Raw genomic sequence first — 23292 nt, forward strand, 5'->3', positions numbered from 1 at the left:
ACGTCATAAGAAAACATTACAAAGTAAATGCAATGATAAGCAGCCCCAAAACGCGACTGTATATTTCCTCCTATGAGAAGTTTACAAAGTGGCATGCAATGAATAAAGTATCACCGAATCTAGGGGCCAAAAATTATCAATTTAGTCCCTCCATCAAGAAGTAGATCTTAGAACCACCCCTCTAAGTGGTTTACCTTTCTTAATTGAAGACGTACAATTATATTACAGGCAATATAACAGCAGTCATTAACGGTCTAGTATTATATTTCTCTTCCCAGCTTCTTCAAGAGATTAAGTTAAAATAATTTTAATTTGTTTTATAAACGCATAGATTCTGTGTGTGATTATGGTTGTATTTATAGTTCATTGTATTATTTAACTCTATCGTTTAGTTTACCTATAAATTTTTAGTTGCATCAAAACTCTAAATCCCCTCCTAACAAATCAATTGTATTTTGAGTATCTATGTATGTACAACGAAACGGACTCCATACTCCCTAGGGGAGATGTAAAGATATTATTAATGACCAGAATAGTATGTAAGTTTTTGATCACATGAGGTTGTACTCTCGTGACTTACACAGTGAATAAATACCCTGCCAGAAGCTTCACTAAGAGATAGAGGGACGAGATAGCTAGGGAATTATTGCTGTTTATCCATCAATATTGTTGTTAATATTGAAAGGTAATTCTGAAAGACTGCGTTTGGGGGCTCAGCATGAGCAGCCGACTTAAAGCTATTATCTCGTAAAGTGAAGGATGCTGGTTTGAATCGCTGTCCCACCAAATATGTTCAACCTTTCAGCAAATTAAGTGTTGTAATGTGACGGTCAGTCTCGCTATTTAGTAGTCTAGTGTAGTTTTGCGGAAAATTCAAAACAAAAAAACAACCTTTTTGTTTTGGAATTAGATCTTCCTTTTTTATTTTCTTTCCTTATTCCATTATTTGAAATAATGTTTATATTTATAGTATATTACTTATTAACATTAGTGTTAAGTTCTATTCAAGAACTTGTTTATTAACTGTGTTTTTAAAAGCCATTGAATTTATTTATAAGCGTTGTTATTGTTGAACAAATTGTTTTTTATTGTTGAACTGTGGTTGTAGTAACGTGCTCATTTTAGACTGTGGAGTTTATTGTAATTTATTCATCAATATGCCTTTCATAATACCAAAGAAACCCTAGACTGTTTCTTAACTGTAATAGGTATTCTCGAGTTATTGATTTTTTTTTTTATCAGTTTAACTTAAGTTTGCGAGACACAAAAGATGTAAAATTATTATTAGCTTTTTCTGTCTGCAAGTATTGAGAAGAAGTGTGAAGTTTATGGATGGTTTCTACCATAGTTTGTAATCAACAAAATCGTAATTTCTCGCTGCTTCTTTGTTTGTTTGTTTCTTTAAATTTTGCACAAAGCTACTCGAGGGCTATCTGTGCTAGCCGTCCCTAATTTAGCAGTGGAAGACAAGAAGGAAGGCAGCTAGTCATCACCACCCACCGCCAACTCTTGGGCTACTTTTTTTACCAACGAATGGTGAGATTGACCATCACATTATAACGCCCCCACGGCTGAAAGGGCGAGCATGTTTGGCGCGAGGGGAATGCGAACCCGCGACCCACAGATTACGAGTCGCACGTCTTAACACGCTTGGCCATGCCGAACCTGGTGTTTTTTTACTCTGAAGACTGAGATTATGTATAGTACTGATCAAACAAGGAACATATTCTATGTACGTGAAGTGATTTTGAATGATTCACTGACTTGTTTCGATCGATTTTTTTTTTTTTAGTTTACCGATGATCTTGCTGTTTTTAAAAGACTGGGTGGTGTGACATTTAGTGAAGTGAAGCAGAATTTGTGATTAGATTCTTATAGAGGGTAAGTGTATGTTATTTACAATAACCATTAGTGTAACACTCGGAGAGTGCAAGTTTCAGTTTCGCCTGAATTATTTACAAATGCCTTAACAACGAAATTGAAAGAATTGGATAGAAATATACTTTTAATAGTGTAAATATTTTACAAATGATTAAGTGTGGATTTAAAAAAATAATCAGAATTATCCAATATTCAGTATAAAAAAAGTTCCTTTAAGAGTTTTATATATTTGTATTTTAATTTTATTTCACAATTAAGATAAGTGGAAGGGAATATTTCGAAAAACTGCTTTAAACAGTAAACGGAATAAGATTTGTTTTAATTTTCAAAATTAATGTTGAATGATTAAGTTAAAAACAATTTTGTTATTTTCTACTATTATTTGACTGTTTAAATCCAAAATTATGACTTGTTAGACAAAAGTATTTTTTGATGATAATATTTGATTTTACAATCCTTTACATAATACATACTCCCAATTTTTTTAAAGATATTACGCTAAACTAGATTAATTATATTGTAATATGTTTGTTATATAGAGAGAACTGCGGGTCGTAATGTTGAGATTAAATGCTTAATAATATAGACCCTAAAATGTCTAAAGATTTTATGACAAGTTTTCTAGGAAATTCAAGGGTAAATAAGAGATTCGGAATAAATAGAAGGAGAGCAAGTTGTTTCAATTCGATAAAGTGAATCAGTAAATTTGTTTTTAGTGAAGTATTTGGATTTGTGTTAACTATCACGCACACTGAATTATTTTACAAGTGAGTTAATTTTGTTTTTCACCTTAATAGAGCTATCATAGACGTAAACTTGGTCTACTACTTAACGCAGTATTTAAAATTTTGAAACCCTTGAAGAAGGGAATGAACTAATTTTTCATCATTTTGTGGACCGGACATTCATTGTCGATCGTTATTGGAGTTTAGGTCTTGTAAATCTGGAAGGTTCAAACGCATCTATCCTCTTTCTCACACTTTGTGGATGGTAATTCGTCTCTGAAGAATTGTTATAATTACAACATGAGGGTTAGATTATCCTGCGCTTACTCTGACCCCTTTCAGGCCAATTTTCGTGTATGTCATCGCAGTAATATTCATATGAATAAGCACACTTTCTTTTTGTTCATTATTGTGAAAGTTCTGTACGTGAACAGTTCCATATGTATTAATTAATTTTTACTGACTCCTCGAGAGTTTTATACGTGCATACACTCTTAAAGCTGTGTCAGTAGCATAAAACTAATGTTGGTTTCTTAATCTAATGTATGATGGCCTTGGTAAATGCTCATTTCTAATGTACGCATTAACACGTGAGAGATACTTGAGTCTATCTTCATCATGTATATAGTAGTGATCTAATTCGAATAGTGTCACTTTTATGGCAGTTTTGCGAGAAATAATTTAACAAGTTATGAAGGATTATATCGGAAGGTATTTGTGAATTTGCATATTTATGCATAAATTCAGATAAAGTGGTTCTGGGTACTTTGTGTACTAGTATTTAGTAATGAGTTTTTTGTATTGCTTGTAATTTGTTAATATCATTGGTGCTATATTTACACATGTTGGGCATACATATTCAATTACTGGTCTTATTTTTTTTGTAGATTTTGGTTATGTTGAGTATTGTAGTTCCGTCAGACTCTTAGCATAACTTGTACCTTGCCAAACTTTTATAGAATATTATATACGTGGTTAACTGGCGTTACTTTAGACTCGTGGTTTAATCCTAAAAGTCTGGTTGAAATTACTGTTTGGAGAAGTGTTCTGTTCATGTATATAGTTTTGGTGGATCTTTTGTGTATTGTATTTCTATTGTAAACACTACCAGTTGATGTTTGGGGACGTCTACCTTAATGCGGTATTTTTTTGGAAATAGTTCTGACTATTGTTGTTGTAAATTTGTTACTACTGAGAACGCAAATTTGTGAGGAATATCCTTAATTTGGATCCTATGGGAGCGCATTGCTAGCGTACATGATGAATAGGATGTACCTAGCTACTCCTACTTGAGGAACACTTGCCTCTGGGGTAAATGGTTCCGAGAAGGTTTCTCTTACGCTAACTTAACACTTTCTGGAAAACAAAGTCAGATAGCCGCGGTAGTCAATTTCTGTTGGTTTTGTACGAACTCTGTGAATATGCTTTTTAAACGTCTATTATATGATTCTTTACATTCTGTATTGGTATTCGTTTTTTGTATTTCTACTCTTTGGTTTATTTCTGTTGTCTTCTTGATGGCTTGTGGTTTTTACATGTATTGGTGGCTATTTTTTGTGGTTTGTCTTGCTGATGGGCTGTGGTTTTCAGAGTAGAAGCATATGTTGTCTTTTTAAACTGGTCTTGAGGTGTTGTTTGGAGTGGTATTTTGATTTCGTTCTTGTGTTGTATTACTTATTTAGTTTTTTGTGGGTTTTTGATTTCATAGATACGTGTCTTAATGCTTTTTTTTTTTTTTTTTCACACCCATTGTAGTTAGGTGTGATTTGTCCACACCTACAACATTTTGGATTTAGGCGTTCTCTCGTGCATTGGGGAATGCCGCATCCCATGCATCTGGACTAGACATTTAGCTATTTTCACCTGATAATTGAAAATAATCCGTAATAAAAGAATAACAATATCAACAATTGGCCTTACATTTCTATTACACATTTTAAAAAAAAAAGTTTAAATATAATATTAATGCAAAAGAATTAGCCCGTTCCTTCTGTTCCATAAAACGGTTTGTGTCCGTCTTTTTCCTTCGTTTGTCCGTAAAGAAACTCGTCTTATTCTACCACTAACCTACATGAAACTTTCTGGGATTGTTTAGTATTGCTCGGAGAATTCTAACACCTCTTACTATGTACGTTTCATTTCTTATTTCAACGAGTCTGACAGCCATTTCAATTATCCCGTTGCTACTGTCAACTAATGAAGCACACGTACAGCCGTCCTACCATCTCCGCAATGGGTTTGAAATAAATCTCGCGCCTGTCTCTGTTAGTCTTGTCGATGGAATAATAACTGTTAATACTGTTATTTCTTTCCCACAGAAATCATTAAAAAACGCAAATAAAACATTGTTTTAAAACTAAGACTTAAAAATGTATACTATAAAAGTGTGAAATTGTAAAATTACGTGATTATCATATTAAAAAAACAACTCCAAAAGCAGTTAGCTGACCAGCGGTTCAAAGGTAAGTTAAATCTTATAACGCTAAAATTCAGGGCTCGGTCTCTGCGTTGGTCACAGAAAGATAGCCTATTATGTAACTTTGCACTTAAATAAAAAAAAAAATAGTATCAGTGGAAGTAAAACGCTGAAAGTGTATTTTTAATGTTGTCATACTCAGCTATATAAGTGATATCTTCGCATGCTAACCTCCAATCGTGAACTGGTAGAATAGATGGAGTACAACTAGCCAACTGAACTGTACCTATCATACCATCATCTATTAACCTAATTTTGATTGACCAAATACTCTTATTTGACAGTTCCTCTTATAGGAAACGCACAACCAGGAAATGGAGTGGGTTTCTGTGGCAACACAAACCATATGAAAGAAATCGTCACATAGAAGAAAGTTACTTGATACTTAAGCTGTTAGCAAAAACCACGGAACAATACAAATTTGTCGAGCTAAGCGACTTTATGGAAGTGCCATAAACATTCCTAAAGAAATGACGAGTTAGTTTCCCAACTAATTTAGGATGTCTGTTTGTTTGGAATTTCGATAGACGTCCTTAATTTAAAAAGACTAGTAAGACTAGACGAAAGTCAGCTATTCATCACCACCCACCGCCAATCCTTGGGCTCCTTTTTTATAAACTAATAGTGAGATTGACCATCACATTATAATATATCCACAGCTGAAAGGACGAACATGTTTGTGACGAGGATTTGAACTCTCGTCCCTAAGATTACTACTCGAGCTTCCTAAGCACCTGGCAATGTCGGGTCAGCTACTTCGTAATATGAACATTTACTCGTTCATGTGAAGAGAAGTATCGTATATTTAGTCATCTTTTTGTTACCAGTCAAAAGAATAAAACTTTTTTTTTCGGTTTAGATAGACTAACATATTTTATCCTTAAACGATTTGTTTGATTATTTCATATTCATATAATGACAACGAACCACAACTAAAGAATAAAAATTAAAAGTATACTTTAGAAAACGTTATATATGTTAAGTCCTGATTTGAATAACGGATTAAAGTAGAATATTTATGTTTGGCCTAAAATAAATAATGCAAATGTGGTAATATGATTATTAAAAGCGAAAGAAAATAAAGAGTAGATATCCAACATAAAACACTTGTTTTTAACAAAGAAAAAAGTTCCAAACTTAGTGTTTTGATCTAGGATTATAATATTGTTACAATAGCGTGGAACAACGTGTTATGATCACTTGCACATAGTTCTAATGTAATAACTTTTAACTTTTTGTTGTTTTAAGGACTCATCTTTGTGTATCACACCCAGATAACTGATGATGTTCTGAAATCACCCATATCCAACTGGTTCGAAACATTGGATATCTGTTGCATTAGAGTGATGCAAAGTTTATGATAGACAAATGGTGTCGGGACTATGTTGAGAAGTGAAGTCAAGGGACACACACACACACACACACACACACACACACACACACACACACACACACACACACACGCGCGCGCGTGTGTGTGCTCTCAAAACCTTACCTTTATGCACACACTCTCTTGAATGTCTCTTACATTACAACAGCTTCATTAGAAGTGATTCAAACTATATTGTTATTAATCATTCATGGATTCTTCCTCATTTTTATCACTTTCTCAACTATAATTATGGATTCTAATATATATAATATTCATGTTCCTGTTTATACAAAACAGCATTTCTTCTGCCTACGAATAGTGTAACGCCGTTGGAAATGTTGCTTATAAAACTACTTGTATTTCGTGATATCTTTACACGTTGTTTTGTTTTCATACAAGTAAAGTAAGCAACTTTGTTGCGTATTGAAAGCTTGTTTGTTTGTTTTTGAATTTCGCACAAAGCTACTCGAGGGCTATCTGTGCTAGCCGTCCCTAATTTAGCAGTGGAAGACAAGAAGGAAGGCAGCTAGTCATCACCACCCACCGCCAACTCTTGGGCTACTCTTTTACCAACGAATAGTGGGATTAACCGTCACATTATAACGCCCCCACGGCTGAAAGGGCGAGTATGTTTGGCGCGACGGGGATGCGAACCCGCAACTCTCAGATTACGAGCCGCACGCCTTAACACGCCTGGCCATGCCGGGCCCTTATTGAAAGCTATTTACTAAAACTGGAGCAGTAACATTTGAGATCTTCGTAATCATTGTGTTACTATCTTCTTCAAAATGTTCATTACATTTAAATAGGCAGATCAGATCCTCCCTTGTCTTGGTGCACAGACGTTTAACTAATAGTGTGCTCTTTATCTTTATACAGTGCTGTTTGATCGTCTTGAGGAATTATGTTATTACATTTCACCACAACTTTATCACAACATAATTTTACGTAATAACTTATATTGGTTTGATTTATTTATACAACAGAAAATGTTTTTTGGCACATCTTTGTACAACTAATCCAAATATTTTTTCTATCCGGATTTAATTACATGCTTATCTTTCTCGTATACAAAATTCGCTCTTCTATACTTCTTAGATCGAACATTGCTAATATTTAGTTTTTCATTGCGGATCAAAGGGTCTGAAGTAAGAGACATCATTCCGCTGAATAAACTTCGTACTTACAGCTATGGGTGCGTTATAAAAGTGACAGTCGATCCTCTTATTCAACTCAGAGTCCGTATATTTGACTAACTTATCTGTGACTTTAATGTATTTATAACAATACTCTTGAATATCTGGTTTATGCATCTAAGCCGTTACTTCTACTCCCGAACATTTAGTTTATACAATCATAACGTTACCTCTTGATATTTTATTAAGGCGTTTATCTATTAACATTAAACATCTAGTTGTTATGTTTTAGACTGCTACAACTAAGTCATTAATCTACTGTTCTACCTAAATTTTATGTTCGCTAACTGTTTTATATTCTTTCTGTGCACATGGCTGTCTGTCATTCTATTAACGTAAGAGTTACTTATATTGTGCTTAAATATATATGAAAGACGTACTTATGCGATATCTATATAATCATAGACTTAATTTATCTAACTACAAATTCTAAAACATTTAATTAACGTTCACATTTGCTTATGGATATATTCATTCGAATCATTTAGTAATCCAAAGTCAAATTCTTTGCTAGTAGAGGCATCTTTACCCGTAGTGAGATAAATACAATTGGGCTGTAAAGACAAATCCCTGCTCTTTATGGAATAAACTGTACTACTCCTCGTGTAGGCCTGATTATCCTAGCGACATCGATTCAAAATAAACCATCCATCACAACACATACACGTTTTTCAACTTGAGAACCTTCATTTCAAGTCGTTAAACATATGTCGGTAACTACTAAAGCTAAATAAAAGAACCAGAGTAATTACCATATACACCTTTTTCTTTAATAATAAATCTAAAGATAGTTTGCATTTACCATAGCTATACCACTATCTAAATTTAATTTTCTAGTTAGAGGCATGTACAAAGTATGAAAGAAGTAGTAGCCCATCTCTTGTGTCAAAAACATGTATTTAATCAATATCGAGCAATTCAGTCCCATATATTCCTTGTAATTACAGTTAACTACAAAACACCGTTCGATCTTTTCGTGAATGTTGTAATTAACACATCTATCGGTTTTTCTACACCTAAAACATACAAAACTACACATCACATGTGGAGTGTTATATCCGTCACAACCTGTGGTTCATGTACTCGCTGCTTTCATCATAGTTTGTTTTACGGACTATGTTTACGTTCTCCATAATATGAGTCTTCTTAAAAATTTACTCAGACTAACTATAAAAGCTATCACAATAAACTTGTAATGAAGAAAGTATTTTAATGCTAAATAAACAAAATAGTCTAGTTGGAAGAGTTTACTTAAGAAATAACATTATTTGTTAAATATGTTGTCATTGAAACTTTACAACTTCTACATTCATTACGTCAGATCTATGTTAGTGCGCAGAAACATTTGTAATTTTCTGAAGTATAGTGTTTCTTGTGAAAATAACCAGGTGTTACATTTTAATTTTAACTGATGCAGTTATAAAATCTAAAAATAGCTAAAGCCTCATTCTTTGATAAATTCGTATATCAAACTTATTTGACTGTTATTACTTTCAAAATTTAAATGTGTGTATATATGTTAATTATATACCAATTATTTTACAAATGTTAAAGAAATTCAACAAGTTACCAAGATTATTACGAAATTTGCTAAAATGGGTAATTTGTATGAAATATTTATTTGTAGCAAAACAGAAGAAAAGATCTCATAATCATACACATAACCTTGAAATTTTAGGACATGGTGAATAATTGCTATATGTAGAAACACTCGTTTCTCTAAACGTATAGCTTTCTTCATTCCTTATTCTAATAGTGTTACTGAATATTCTTGGAACTATGAGAATATCTGATTACTATTTTTGTCATCTTTTAGCATTGCTTTAAAAGCTATAAAACATTATACATGTAAAACGGTTAATATTCTTTCCTCAAAGAGGAAATCAAATTTACATAAAAACATCTTCCTGTCTGTCTACTCAGAAAATGTATCGATTTACTAGATTTAATTAAATTCATTTTCAGAAACTATTTATCTTAATTGACAAAAATAATTCTTATTAATCATTAACCTCGTTCAGGTTTCAAACGAATACACTAAAGTTAAGATAGTTTACTTGCATTATTATTTGCAAACGAATAAAAGCCCTTAAATTAAAAGCTTTCTCTAGCAGTTAATTAAAATCACCTAATCTGTATCTGTCATGATTATTATGTATTATACGAAGTGTCTAGAAGATAAAGGCATTAGCTGAATAAGTTAGTTCGATTCCCGAGTAAAATATTAAATCAATGTAAATGAAGAGCAAAAAATTTCAAGAACGGGGACATTTGGTATTTTAGTAAAGAAATACAAAATAAAAACATTCACTTGTAGAAAAACTTTTTTAAAATGATTTTTGTCATGTCTGTCACATTATATTAAAAGCTTTTAGTAAAAGTAAGTAAAAGTTCAGGCAGTTTATTATTGTAGTATCGTGTTTATGTAAGTAAACAGACAATCAGTCCATCCCTGTGGTATTGTGATCCTAGAAGTAGACGCTCAAACCGTCTGTCATTGTGGTATTGTTTTTTTGTTTTTATAAATGCTGAAGTTGTCAAATATTGTGATAATGTATTTCTATATATGGTCGAACTGTCAATTATTGTGGTATTGTGTTTCTATAAACGTTATTCGTTACTAACATATTGCTTATCAACTACTATTGACTTGTTGTCATTCAAAAGCTGTTTACCTAACAAATGAAGAATTAGGCTTGGGTAAATTTGAATTTTATTAAAATTGAAGTAAGTGTGCATATTTTTAGTTCATATTATTGTAAACAATTATTTATATGGCGTTAGAATTAGCAAATTAATAATTATTGCAAACATATGTTCGCTAAGACGTAATTCTACTTAAAACTGATTTCATGTGAGGTGTTTATTCCACCATTCGATCGAACATCATTTGAGGTTGTATTAGCAAAGAGCATCAAGAAGGAATGAATATTTCATGTGTTAGTCTTGCAAAAACATCACCATCTTCATCTGTCTAATCTATCTGATTTGAGAGAATGTCCACTAGTTTCTTCGTACGATCAACTTTCTATTCTTGTAGTTCAAGTCTAGGGCAGTTCCATATGAGTTTGTTTTTAATACAAGCATTTGACTCTGTCCATGAAGGTAAGAGGCTCAAGTTGAGATACTATGGTGGTACCATACTGAACATTATACGATATATTCATCATTGTAGTAATTGCATTTTTAAGTTGATGATAATTGCTAGCAAAGTCATCTTGTAATGCATCATATATCTGATTCAACTTGAACACTGCATCTTTGGGCTTCACTATGCCGTTAGTTTTGACACAATATTGAAACTAATGGTTTTTGTATGTGATTCAAGTTCTCTTCTTGAAGATAACGATACTATTGTGTCAATTTTCTTATGTTTCGCTGTCAATGTAATAATTAATTGACGAATCTCTGATTCACTTGGTATGTCAAATCCATTGGGATCTTCGAATAAGTTCTTCCCACATGCCACTTTAACCCACAGTTTAGCTTGCACAAATACATAAAGAACATCTCAAGCATGTTTTATTACTACATTGTTTTACTTTACAAAATAACGTCTGCATATTCATTTTCATGGTCACTGGTCCAGCCACGGGTCTGGTTTAGAGACCTAGACCTCGAATACGCGTGATTTTAAAATAAGAAGATCCTTTGACTTCACGGATACGACAATATATGTTTTGTAGTTTGTTTTCAAACAGAAAAAATATATTTTAAAACAAAGTGCTATATAAAAATAAAATAAGAAATATGTAAAGATATTAAATTGTATTAAACGATTAGTTGTTTTTTTGATCAAAGCTACGTAATGGGCTATTTGGCTACGCCTACCTCGAGAAATGGAACTTTGAATTTTACCATTGTAAGTTCGGAGACATCTTACCAACAGCTAAAAGTGGAAATCGCCTTCAACAGTATCAGCTTCAAACCCTAGTTTTCGAAACATAATGAAGCCTTCATTCACAGAAAAAATGCGGTAAAACTGAATCGGTTACTTTATTCAAACTGTTTGACCAATACTTATCCAATAAAACCTGACTTTTCGAAGAGTATATCTAACTGTTTCTATAAAATTTCGTTCGAATTGGTTTGTCTAGTTTCTCACAAAGACCTGTGACACCAGACAGACAGAATGACAACATACTTATATCAGCATGTTAATCAGCAAAACATAATCGTATGTTGGTGACGTAAACATCAACATGTAAGAATAATATTTACTTGAGGATCAAGGATATCTAATAAACAAGACAATTGGTAAGATTAAGCTTTAAACTTATGTCTGACGTAATAAATTTACTGGTCATGTTCTTTTCAATATTACACTTCGAAAATTTTACTACTTTTCTCACCTATTGGAGAGAAATGTATAGATAACACAAGAGTAGATTAGTTTTATTGGATATGATTGTAAGAAAAGAACCAAAACCCGAACCTCTCGAATAGTTTACTATTGTCCTTCAGGAGAATCAAGAAGAATAGTAAACTATTTGAAAGCATTCGAACTTGGGTATTTGTTTCTAAATTTTTTATACTCAGTGCATCTGTTTGTGTGATCATGTGTTCTAACTTTTTATCAAAATATGGTTGGAAAATATGTGGAAGAAACATCACACTAGGTGATCTCTAAGAGTAAAAGGTATGCTGTCGTTTTCTAGCTTGTACCAAATCTCCGATCGGATGAAGTCTAGGTCAATCATGCCTGAGTTCGAGAGATCTCGTGTCCTTATTACACTTGCATAGGGCTGTTTACAGCCAGAGATTTCAGGAAATGAGCTAATGCAAATAAACGCATACTTTTGAAAAGCATAAACGGTGTTGTTGTTCTAAAATAAGCAGTACTGTCATTTAAGCACACTCCTATTAATAATATGGATAAACACTGACAAAACGTGGATTTAAAAAAATTCAATACATCCTCATTTAACAGTATTTTTGGTGTAGATGTCTCGGTTTATATCTTTTGCAGAAATGCTAACAGCACCCAAGAAAGTGATTATTTACAATATATCGCAAGTAACATTTTCGTAGGAGAGTTGCAGTAGAATTAATGATAATATAGCACAGATAACGCACCATCAGTTGGATGATAAAGAAACTCGCATTTGCTCACAAAACATTTTTAGTTCAACTACTTTATACATTTTATTTATTAATATAGAGTGATCATATGATACATTTAATAACAAAATTAAAACTCTACATTCTCAGTAAAAATATATTTAAAAATACATTTTGTTTGGTGATTTTGTGTTTAAACTGGATATATTAACACAGTTAAAACATGAATAAAAACATAAAATTCATGTTACCTCGCTCATTATAGACTTAAGCTTCCATATATATCCACATCTTTTTAACACGTATATATTTGAAAGATCTTTTCCCATGTTAAATTGATGTTTAGTTTTGTACTTATAACTTGTGATTATTGAGTTTTATCGTATCTTTTTTTCTGCTGTAGGTCTTAATGCTGAAGTTGTTAACTTGACCACCTGTACAACCGGTCATCTTATGTTACACATATTTACTCTCACAGTCCATGTGAGTTTAAGTTCTATTTAGCTAGGCCTGGCATGGCCAGGTGGTTAAGGCACTCGACTCGTAATCTGAGGGTCGCAAGTTCGAATCTCCGTCACACCAAACATGCTTGTCCTTTTAGCCGTGGAAGCGTTATAATGTGACGGTCAATCCCACTATTCGTTGGTAAAAGAGTAGCCCAACAGTTGGCAGTGGGAGATGATGACTAGCTGCCTTCCCTCTAGTATTGCACTGCTAAATTATGGACGGCTAGCGCAGATAGCCCTCGAGTAGCTTTGCGCGAAATTCAAAACAGTCTATTTAGCTACTACGTATGAAGGAAAGAACGTTTCTATCAATTTAGATGATACACCAAATCAGGTATCATATTTTACTCTAATAGCTTAAAAATAACACAAAATATTGCTAACTAGTTAGCTCTTCGTATGTCTCAGAACGGCTGGCATGGGTATTAACACTTATTGATAAGGAGAGAACAACCAAAATTAAATCAACATAAAGGAACACCTTTTTACCTATACTAATTAATAACCTAACATCCACCTGCAGCGCCCCCTACAATCCCGTACCTGTTTATACTCTCGCTTCTAAGACATGTCCGTCAACGATCACATTCAAACTCTGTTTCTTAAGCAGAAGATGACCTACAAAGGTCGAAACGTTGTTCTCTCCTTATCAATGAAAGTGTTAATACTCTTATTAGCCGTTCTAAGATGCATTTTCACTTCAAGTAGGTTTATCATCATCAAGAAATAATTAGCTCTTCGGTGAACTAATTAGTACAGTATTACAGATAAGATTTGCTACGATTTTATAATCAAATATCATCCACAAAATATGTTTTAAAATGCGTAATTAGGTTTTGTTTCACATAATATTCTTCATGGTCAGAATGGCCTTAATTGTAGCACACGAAAACTGTCCTATTTGTTTATTTCCCCTCTCCCGGTCCTCGGCAGTATAGTGGTGAGTATCCCCGCCTGTCACGCGGGAGACCGGGGTTCGATTCCACGCCGGTGAGTACGTAAATTTTGGCCCGGCATGGCTTAGCGCGTAAGGCGTGCGACTCGTAATCCGAGGGTCGCGGGTTCGCGCCCCCGTCGCGCTAAACATGCTCGCCCTCCCAGCCGTGGGGGTGTATAATGTGACGGTCAATCCCACTATTCGTTGGTAAAAGAGTAGCCCAAGAGTTGGCGGTGGGTGGTGATGACTAGCTGCCTTCCCTCTAGTCTTACACTGCTAAATTAGGGACGGCTAGCACAGATAGCCCTCGAGTAGCTTTGTGCGAAATTCAATACAAAACAAAACAAAAACCCCCTCCCACATATATCTGCAGTATATCTGTGAACTTAAAAGTTAGAAACTGGATTTCGACACCTGTGGTGGGTATAGTACAGATAGCTCATTGTGCACGTTTGAGCTTAATTACAAATGATAATCTATTTGTTCATACATCATCAATTCAAAATTTCAAAGTATCTATCATAAATAACACCATTCAATACTTTTTTTTTTTTCTAATTTCTCTTTGAAAGTGCTTCAGGACACATACTAAATGTGTTATGGGGAATCTTGAACAAAAAACGTTCTCAACCGAAAATCTTGAAGACATGGTAAAAAGTATCGAATATTTTGAAATAGATTTTATTTTGTGAGTATGTGTGTGATAAATAAGAAAATATTTACATTATTGTTCGAATGGAAGTTTGGAGTCTTAATAAATAGTAACAATTTTTAGGAAGTGATATATTTATTGACAGCAAAGGTGGAAATAATCGATACTTTCACTTATTTCATATTGTGAACGATGATTAAAACAAAACAAAAGTGATGAAAACCTATGTTGCAAGCAGCTGGTCGTTATGTAAATCTACCACAAGAACACTGAAATATTTTAGTTACAGACCGTTTATTTTTGCATGTCAGGTTTTCATTGGAACTGCTCATTTTTTACATTTTCTTTTGAGTAGGAAACTTCTAATTTAAAAACTACATTGTCCGTTTTGAATTTGGCGCAAAGCTATAGCAGGGCTATTTGCGCTAGTCGCCCCTAATCTAGCAGTGAAAGACCGGAAGGAAGGCAGCTAGTTTCTGTTGACCCTTTTGTCAAGGAATATCGTTTTAATTTTCGTTTCACAAATATACATGTGCAGTATTCAGTGAGGAGATAACAAAATGAACTTAAAACTTTTTAAAATTTACATTTGTTTGTTAACGCGTAAACAATAGAGTTGTTTTATACTATTCATTAGCAATGGCACATTTACATATTTACTGTGCTAAGTGATTTTATGATTTTGTATATCACAACGTTCAAATTGGGTGAAATACACAAGGGACACCAATTGGATTAATTACGATATTGATAATAATATTCGAGTTATATTTTCATGTAGTTCATATGCTATTGTATTAGGATAAGTCCCAATCATCACCAGTTATCTTAAGGGTCTAGTGTTAGTAAAAACAAAGTGAATAAAAGTATACGCTCATGTTATTGGAATAGTTTAAGCTCGGCATTGATTATCTGAGGTGCAGGTAGATGTATAGGTTGTTTTTTTTTAAAGGAATATTGCTTCAAGACGCTTTTATAAGTAAAACACTACATATAATATGCAGCAGCCAAAGAATTGTGAAATTAAATTGATAAACTTAGGTGAGACACATTTTAGCAAATGCTTGAACAAAATAAGATTAGTAATGACTTTTCTCTGAAACTAGAAGCAATTTTCTGAATATCTAGGCTAAAAAAGGAATCCTAGAGATAAACTGACTTGATATATTCATATACAGGAGGTCATTCATTATAAAAACTTAAGGGTGAAAGCAACAAATAATATAATACGTCAGTCACAACAAAATGACAAAACCTTGAAGACGTTTTACATTCGCTACTATCTTACAGCCATAATAAAGTTTTCTTTGTCACTCATTCAAGCTGGTGTTTAACCCTTATTAATCGCATAAAATGAGTTATATCTAGTGTAGACGAAGCCTTACGGCCAACTGGGATACAATAGCTACAGTACTGATTTGAGAAGTAATTTATATCAAAACGTACTTGAACAACAACCGTTCTGGTGTAAACTAGATTAAGTTGGTGATCTGTAATTGTGACATGAGAATTGTATCAACGATTTTAATTAACATCAAATTATTTGTTTTTTTTTATTTCATCCAGTTGTATATTACTAAGAACATTTATTTTACTTATGGTAACATTACCCATCGTTTATGTTGTTTGTTTGAAGTTAAGCACAAAGCTGTTCAATGGGCTATCTGTGTTCTGCCCACCACGGGTATCAAAACCTGGTTGCTAGCGTGTACGTCCGCAGATATACCGTTATGCTACTGAGGACCCAGCCTGCAGAAGAACAAGTTTCTTTTGGTCAAATTACTACGAGCGAAAAATGTTAATTTTTTTGTTTGTTCGGTTATTGCTATGAACACACTGCAGAATGTATTATCTGTACTGTGTCCGCCACGGCTATCAAACCTCGATGTTTAGCATTATTAGTTTTCAGAATTAATGGCTGAGCCTCTGTTTGTTTGTTGGGTTTTTGAATTTCGCGCAAAGCTACATGAGGGCTATCTGCGCTAGCCGTCCCTAATTTAGCAGAGAGAAGACTAGATAGAAGGCAGCTAGTCATCACCACCCACCGCTAACTCCTGAGCTACACTTTTACCAAAGAATAGGGAGATTGATCATCACATTATAACGCCCCTGCGGCTAAAAAGGCGTCTCTCTTTGGTGACGTGGATTCGAACTCGCGACCTGTAGATTACGAGTCAAACGCCCTAGCCACCTAGCCATGCAGGACGCAACTATTGCATTAATGAATGGCTAACGATAGCCTGGTATACAACCTTCCTCTAGAAAATAGTTGTGTGAAAGAATGTTACCATAACAGTTATTTTTAATAGTTTTACGAAATTTGTTATCGAAATATGTGACTGGACTAAACGAGGATCACAATCTGTTAGTCACAATACATTTCTTCATTTTAGTGCCTCTAGCGGTAAGTTTGTGTACTCACATTGCTATAAACTGGGTTTCGATACCCGTGGTGGGCAGAGCACCATTGTATAGCTTTGTGCTTAATTCCGAACAAATAAATATAATTTCGGTTATATAGATTTTCTATTCTCATTTGTTTTCGCTATGAAAGCTGTTCCCTGTTACACCAAACATGCTCGCTCTTTCAGCCGTGGGAGTGTATTATGTTACGGTCAATCCCACTATTCGTTAGTAAAAGAGTTGCACAAGAGTTGACGGTGGGTGGTGATGACTAGCTGTCTTCCCTCTAGTCTTACACTGCTAAATTTAGAACAGCTAGCGCAGATAGCCCTTGTGTAGCTTTGCGTAAAGTTCAAAAAAGCAAAACAAACAGTGAAAGCTGTAAGTCGGGAAATATTCTAGGTTTGTAAAAGTAGGTAAAATCCTATCTTGTTGATTTGTATGCTAATTAACAACGGGGGATACGATTTTTTTACCACTATTACTTCAAAAGTAAAACGTAAAAATAGTTTTAACAACTCATTTTGTAGGTAATATAAATCGCTTTTTAGCAACGATGTTACATGAAACACTGAAGTCTGCGGAGGTGTGTATTGCTATGGCAACGATGTTCGTCATTGCTTTTTTAATCTGTTGTTGTTATATATCATTTTTACAGTAACTTAATAAAACAAATGCCAGAGGGCATAATTCAAAATAAAGTGCAAATGTACCTTTAGCTTTCGAAAGGTATTTTTCAACTACAAAATAAAGGTTATGTTTCTTCTTGTTATTAAACTAAGACGCTCAAAAATGTGATTCATAAGTTCTCATCTAAGATGTTAATTGGTCTTCTCTAATATTATGTATAAGTCTTTGACCAATTGACTTTTAGGTATGTTCATACTTTCTCTACAAGTTTATTCGACATTAGCTGCTATTGATGTTTGATTAATGCTTGGTCTCACGCTACGTGTGTTATTAGCAGAAGGCTATTCACACTTTGTCCACATGTTTACTCGATAGCAGGTGTTCTTGACACTTCTATCTAAAGCTATGCAAGTCTCACTTCTTTACGTTGTTATATAGTAATAATTTATCAAATCCTTCGGGTATTAGGTTCGGATTCGCATCACACCCAACATGCTCTCCCGTTCAGCTGTTGGACCGTTATTAAGTATCGGCCAATCTTACTATTTACTGATAAAGGAGTAGCCCAACCGTTGGCGGTGGATGGTGCTGATTGGCTGCCTTCCACTTAATCTATAACCGCTAAATTGGGGACGGCTAGCGCAGCTAGCCATTATGTAGCTTTGCTCTAAGTTTCAAAACAAACCCAAATATTTCTGAAGGTGCCATATTGTAAAGTTTTTGTGTGTTTTTTAAAAAGGGGCAAACGTAGCCAAAAGATAAGATATTTTGTTTCTATGGTTCAGGAATCGAGATTGAGACTTTATGCCACTGAATACGCTTGCACTTTCAGGTATTGCTCCGATATAAGAGTAAAAGTCTAACATTTTCTAGTTAAACATCAGACCTCCTGACGGCTAGAGCTGCTGACTGAGGTACTTTCTTTTAGCCATTTTTTACAGAATTAAGGACGGCGATATTTGAACTGTTGAAATTTTTTTTCTATTATTTCATCTAAGAAAAGAATAAAAAGCTACATAGACTTAAAAGAAGCTGAACTTTGTAGCGCGAGAAAGAGAATGAAATTCTTATTTTGGATATGTTTCTGAAATGTTATCAATAACACGTGATAAGTATGAAAAGAACATTTAAACACCAAGATATGTTTTTTAAAATAATTGTTTTACCATTTACTGTTACATGTTTTAATAACACTTTTACTGGTGTATATTTTACATATAATTTATTTCGGGCAAACCTCCGATTTATTATTTTACGTACGTTACGTATTACGATTTGAAATAACCGAAAATTGTAATTTTAACTTGCATACATTAATATTTAATCAATTTCTATCAAATTTATGATATTTGCCAATAAGACCGATACACATAATTTTCTTTCTTAACACAAATCCTATTTTAATATATAAATAATAATACAATTGATATTAACGGTTATTACAAGTAGTTATTACAAATAATAACATATACAATCATTTTACAAAGTTACAAACTACACCCAGTCTTCTGTCTGTTATGGATCTGAATATTTTATCAATGGTCCACGAGGCGTAAACTAATTTTGTGTTGATACACTTCACTTTACTGGAATACTAGCTAGCTCTATTCTTCACGCATGAGTCTCTTTCCTGACGACAGTAATCATAGTCCTTGTAAAAGTACTAACGTTCGAAGTTAATTTATTGAAGTTTTTATTGTTCGAAATCTGTAAGCGTTCCTGGTCAAATATTTATAGTTTTCCAGATAATAAGCTTTTGTCACAGCGATAGTTTCTGAGGCTTATACTATACTGACTATAACGACCAAACAATATTCTATTCTCTCAGCGCGATTCGGTTTATAAACTTTAAAGCGAGATTCTCGAAAGTTCAAAAATATTCGAAGATACGCCAGTGGTTTTGTAAAACATATATTGATGATTCTTACACTCGAGAATCTTCTACAATTGTAGAGAACAGATTGGACTTGCGCAATGCATATTTAACAATACATTCGCAATTTATATTTTTGAATCGGTACCAATCGAAGGAGTATACTATGTTTTATTCTCCAGATACCAACTCGTCACACTTTCTACGATCACACCAGTTTTATTTTGTAGCTTCAAACTGTTCGATTTGAAATTTGAAAATGAGGTGACAATGAAGACTGTATAACGTACACTGTATCTGTTTTCTGGGGAAAATAAACTGTTTTTCTCTATCTATGCTAATGTATACACTAAACTGCCATAAATATAATTTGATTATGCAAAATATAGTGTACAAGCTGATAGAAGATATTGATTTTTTTCTTTTCAACCAATCTATTTTTATTTTCTTGCATAATATACATACTGAGCTGATAAATCAACACCTACGTGATACGTTTATTTTACATATGTCAAATAAAAAGAGTAAAAACTTGGTAAGCTTAAGTCTTTATCTGGACTTTTATAAAGGTATACTAACTCTAGGCTTTCTTTAGTGGACGTTTAACATTTCACTCTCGATGTGATCCTATTTTGGAGTCAGTGGCACATTTTGTTTCATCTCGTAGAACAATCGTACAGAGGACAAAGAAAACTAATTACGAAGCACAAATTGAGTGAGGATAACCTTAGGACAGTAATGAGCTCTAAGAAATAAATCGACTCATTTCCTTGTAATATGATTGCGAGAAGGTGAGATAAGAGAATTTGTAACTCTATCTTGACTAACACTTTTCTTTCTTAAAGATTTACACAATACTATTGTGCGATTCTTGTTTATAAGTGACTTCTTTGTGTAGTGTTGATTCGTGCAGGGTGAAACGTTATTAGTAAAGTCCGTAGTTTGTGTTTACATGTATACGTGAAATAGACTTCATACTACGACGTTTGTTTATTACTGAAACTTATTCCGAGTAAAGCGTTGTGAGCCGTTTCTTGTTCCTTCATTTTTCGTTTCAAAACTCTCACACAGTGGTTTAGCGGCCGTGTAAAAACCAACTACACAGGTTTTCGGTCGAATTTGGGTGATTAAATGTGTTCAAACGCTGTCTATCAGGTGTAAAACCCACGTGAAACACTTGATCTCGAGTAATCGTACGTTTTATGAAACTTAGCTCAAAGTTTTCTTAAAGTAACATTTGTATTTAGAAGGAAGTAATGGATAAATTAATTACTTTAACCACTTCCATTCATACATGATTCAAATAAAGAACACGCGTTCATGCACGAGTGAGTCTACCTTTGCTGCACTGCGGATATTCACTGAGGCATGGATTAGTAAAGACCGTATAATGTAGGTGTAAATGTCTGTTTCATATTAAAAGAAACGCCCATACACTCTCACGTCGCTCTTGATAAATTAAAATTCTATTTTGATAAGATTTCATGATTTAATCATAACTTTCTGAATGTACATGATACCAAAGATGTATAATGACTAAACAAAAAATCCTGATTATACTGTCATTTAACGTGATTAAACCATTAGTTATCATATTAGAATAAGTATTTGAACAGAAAAGAAGTGGCAGTCGTTATCCGAAACTTTCAGAAACCATATATATAAACCATATATACTTTTATATACAAAGCAACCGCAAATACAAGAATGGTTTTAATATATTCAGCTACTATATGCCCCGCAGCTAGTACAGCGGTAAATCTCCGGATTTACAATGCTAAAATCAGGGGTTCGATTCTACTCGATGGGCTCAGCAGATAGCCCGATGTGGTCTTACTATAAAAAAAACTCAACACACAGCTACTATATAGATTTTTTTTTACAGCATAAGCTCATAGAAGTAATATAAGAATTACTGAATTGCCATTTTTTATTAATTAAACTTACTTTAATAGTTTTATTCAGGAAAAAGGTCAATAGTCAACTGTTATAAACATATCTTTGAGAAAGTTGTAAACCTAAATGTTGATGTGCGTTCTGGTATAAAAATAAACTTATCAAAGACTCAGACGACAAAAACGCAATGGCTGCTTACAAAAAGAGTTAATAGGTCAGAGCACATTGGATATTATATAATATATAGGGAACCTAAAGCACGTTAACTATAGTTTTTGTCCATTCCTGAAAGCGCCTTAAATCACATCCCTCACATAATTGTATATCCACATAAATACAGCAATTTTCATTTATATACTTAAACAGAAACACAACAATTATAATTAATCTAAATTCGATAATACAGAATCACCGTATTTATCATCAAACATAGACTTATTACAGCTATAAAAACGTACTTCATAAACTAACATGAAGTGTTAAATGCCTACTGCAAAATAATCACACAACATTACCTGATACATTAAGTTCATTATACAATTAGCATATGAAGGTATTCTTCACTCATTGTACATGCCAGTTCTAACTCAATTTATTTAACAGCAAAATAATTTAATTAACATTTTGTAATAAAACCCTTTGAAACTACTTACATTTTTCAAATCGATGTTCTTTTGCATCTTGTCTACGTTCACCTTCTACCAAACAAACAGAAATAAATTACTGCAGCATTTTCTCTTTAAGCATAAAATATTTAGGTTTATTACAATTTTTCAAAATGATTAACTTTAGCCTTGATATTAGGTTCGGCAAAAACATGTTTTCAAACTTGTTCACCGTCTTTGCTTACTTTTGATTTCAGAGTCACTTAAAAAGCTTTAGCCTCCAATGTTTGTCCTGCAATAAAATAAATCTGTGCAATCTTTTTTTTCAAGCTGTGAATATGAATAAGGAAGTTCATTTTGCATACTCTTAAAAAATTTGACTAAAAAAAGAATTTAAAATTGATTTTACACTTTCGACAAAGTAATTTCGCCGTTAAATAAATAAAAAAAACTTCATGAAGAAGTAATCTCGCCAAGTGCAATAGCGGAAACTACACTGAGCGCTTACAACGTGAGAACCAAGCGACCACGACCATCAGATCCAAACATCTCACATTTAACTATAAATACTAATCCTAGCGTTGATGGCACGAAATAATTAATACAATTTTTGTATACTTACCCACTTCTTTTTAGTTGTAAATACAGTGATATCTCGGTTCTCAAACTTAATCCGTTCCACAAGGCTGTTCGAAAACCAAATAAATTTTTCCCGTAAAAACACTGTAAATTAAATTAATCCGTTACAGACCTCCAAAAATCACGCATTATGAAGCATTTTAAGTAAAAATATTGCTTATTTATACCTGTATAATAATACTTGCATGCATAAAGTCAATCACAGAAACTATAAACACAATAAAGAAACGATAAATGAAAATTTAACTGCACTTTACCTGTGCTGAGGAGAGCTGATGGCGTAAGTGAAAGGTGGTGAGGAACGTGGATAGTAGGAGGGCTATTATTGTTTGGAAGGGGAGTCACCTTCCATTAAAACGTCAGGTAACTCTCCTTCTGGGGTTCTTTCTCTTTTCTGTCTCTTTGCACAGCTACAACCAGCTTGAGACTCACTGGACCTA

At 33.5% G+C, this 23292-nt stretch overlaps 1 protein-coding gene across 3 annotated transcripts in view; it reads left to right on the forward strand.

The window, feature by feature from the left end:
• The first annotated feature begins 352 nt into the window (after positions 1-352).
• Positions 353-23292, forward strand: part of LOC143235036 (vasopressin V1a receptor-like) — a 117556-nt gene continuing 94616 nt past the window's right edge. Inside the window, exons 1-3 of one of the 3 annotated variants that reach the window (XM_076472782.1) lie at positions 353-829; positions 1793-1881; positions 20308-20503. The gene's annotated coding sequence lies outside the window, so the exon portion shown is untranslated. Of the gene's footprint in view, positions 830-1792; positions 1882-11451; positions 11915-20307; positions 20504-23292 lie in introns of those variants that run through there. The other 2 variants (XR_013018898.1, XR_013018897.1) reach the window with 2 other exon arrangements.

The sequence above is a fragment of the Tachypleus tridentatus genome, chromosome 12, assembly GCF_004210375.1.
Source record: "Tachypleus tridentatus isolate NWPU-2018 chromosome 12, ASM421037v1, whole genome shotgun sequence".
In the NCBI taxonomy this organism is placed as follows: Eukaryota; Metazoa; Arthropoda; class Merostomata; order Xiphosura; family Limulidae; genus Tachypleus; species Tachypleus tridentatus.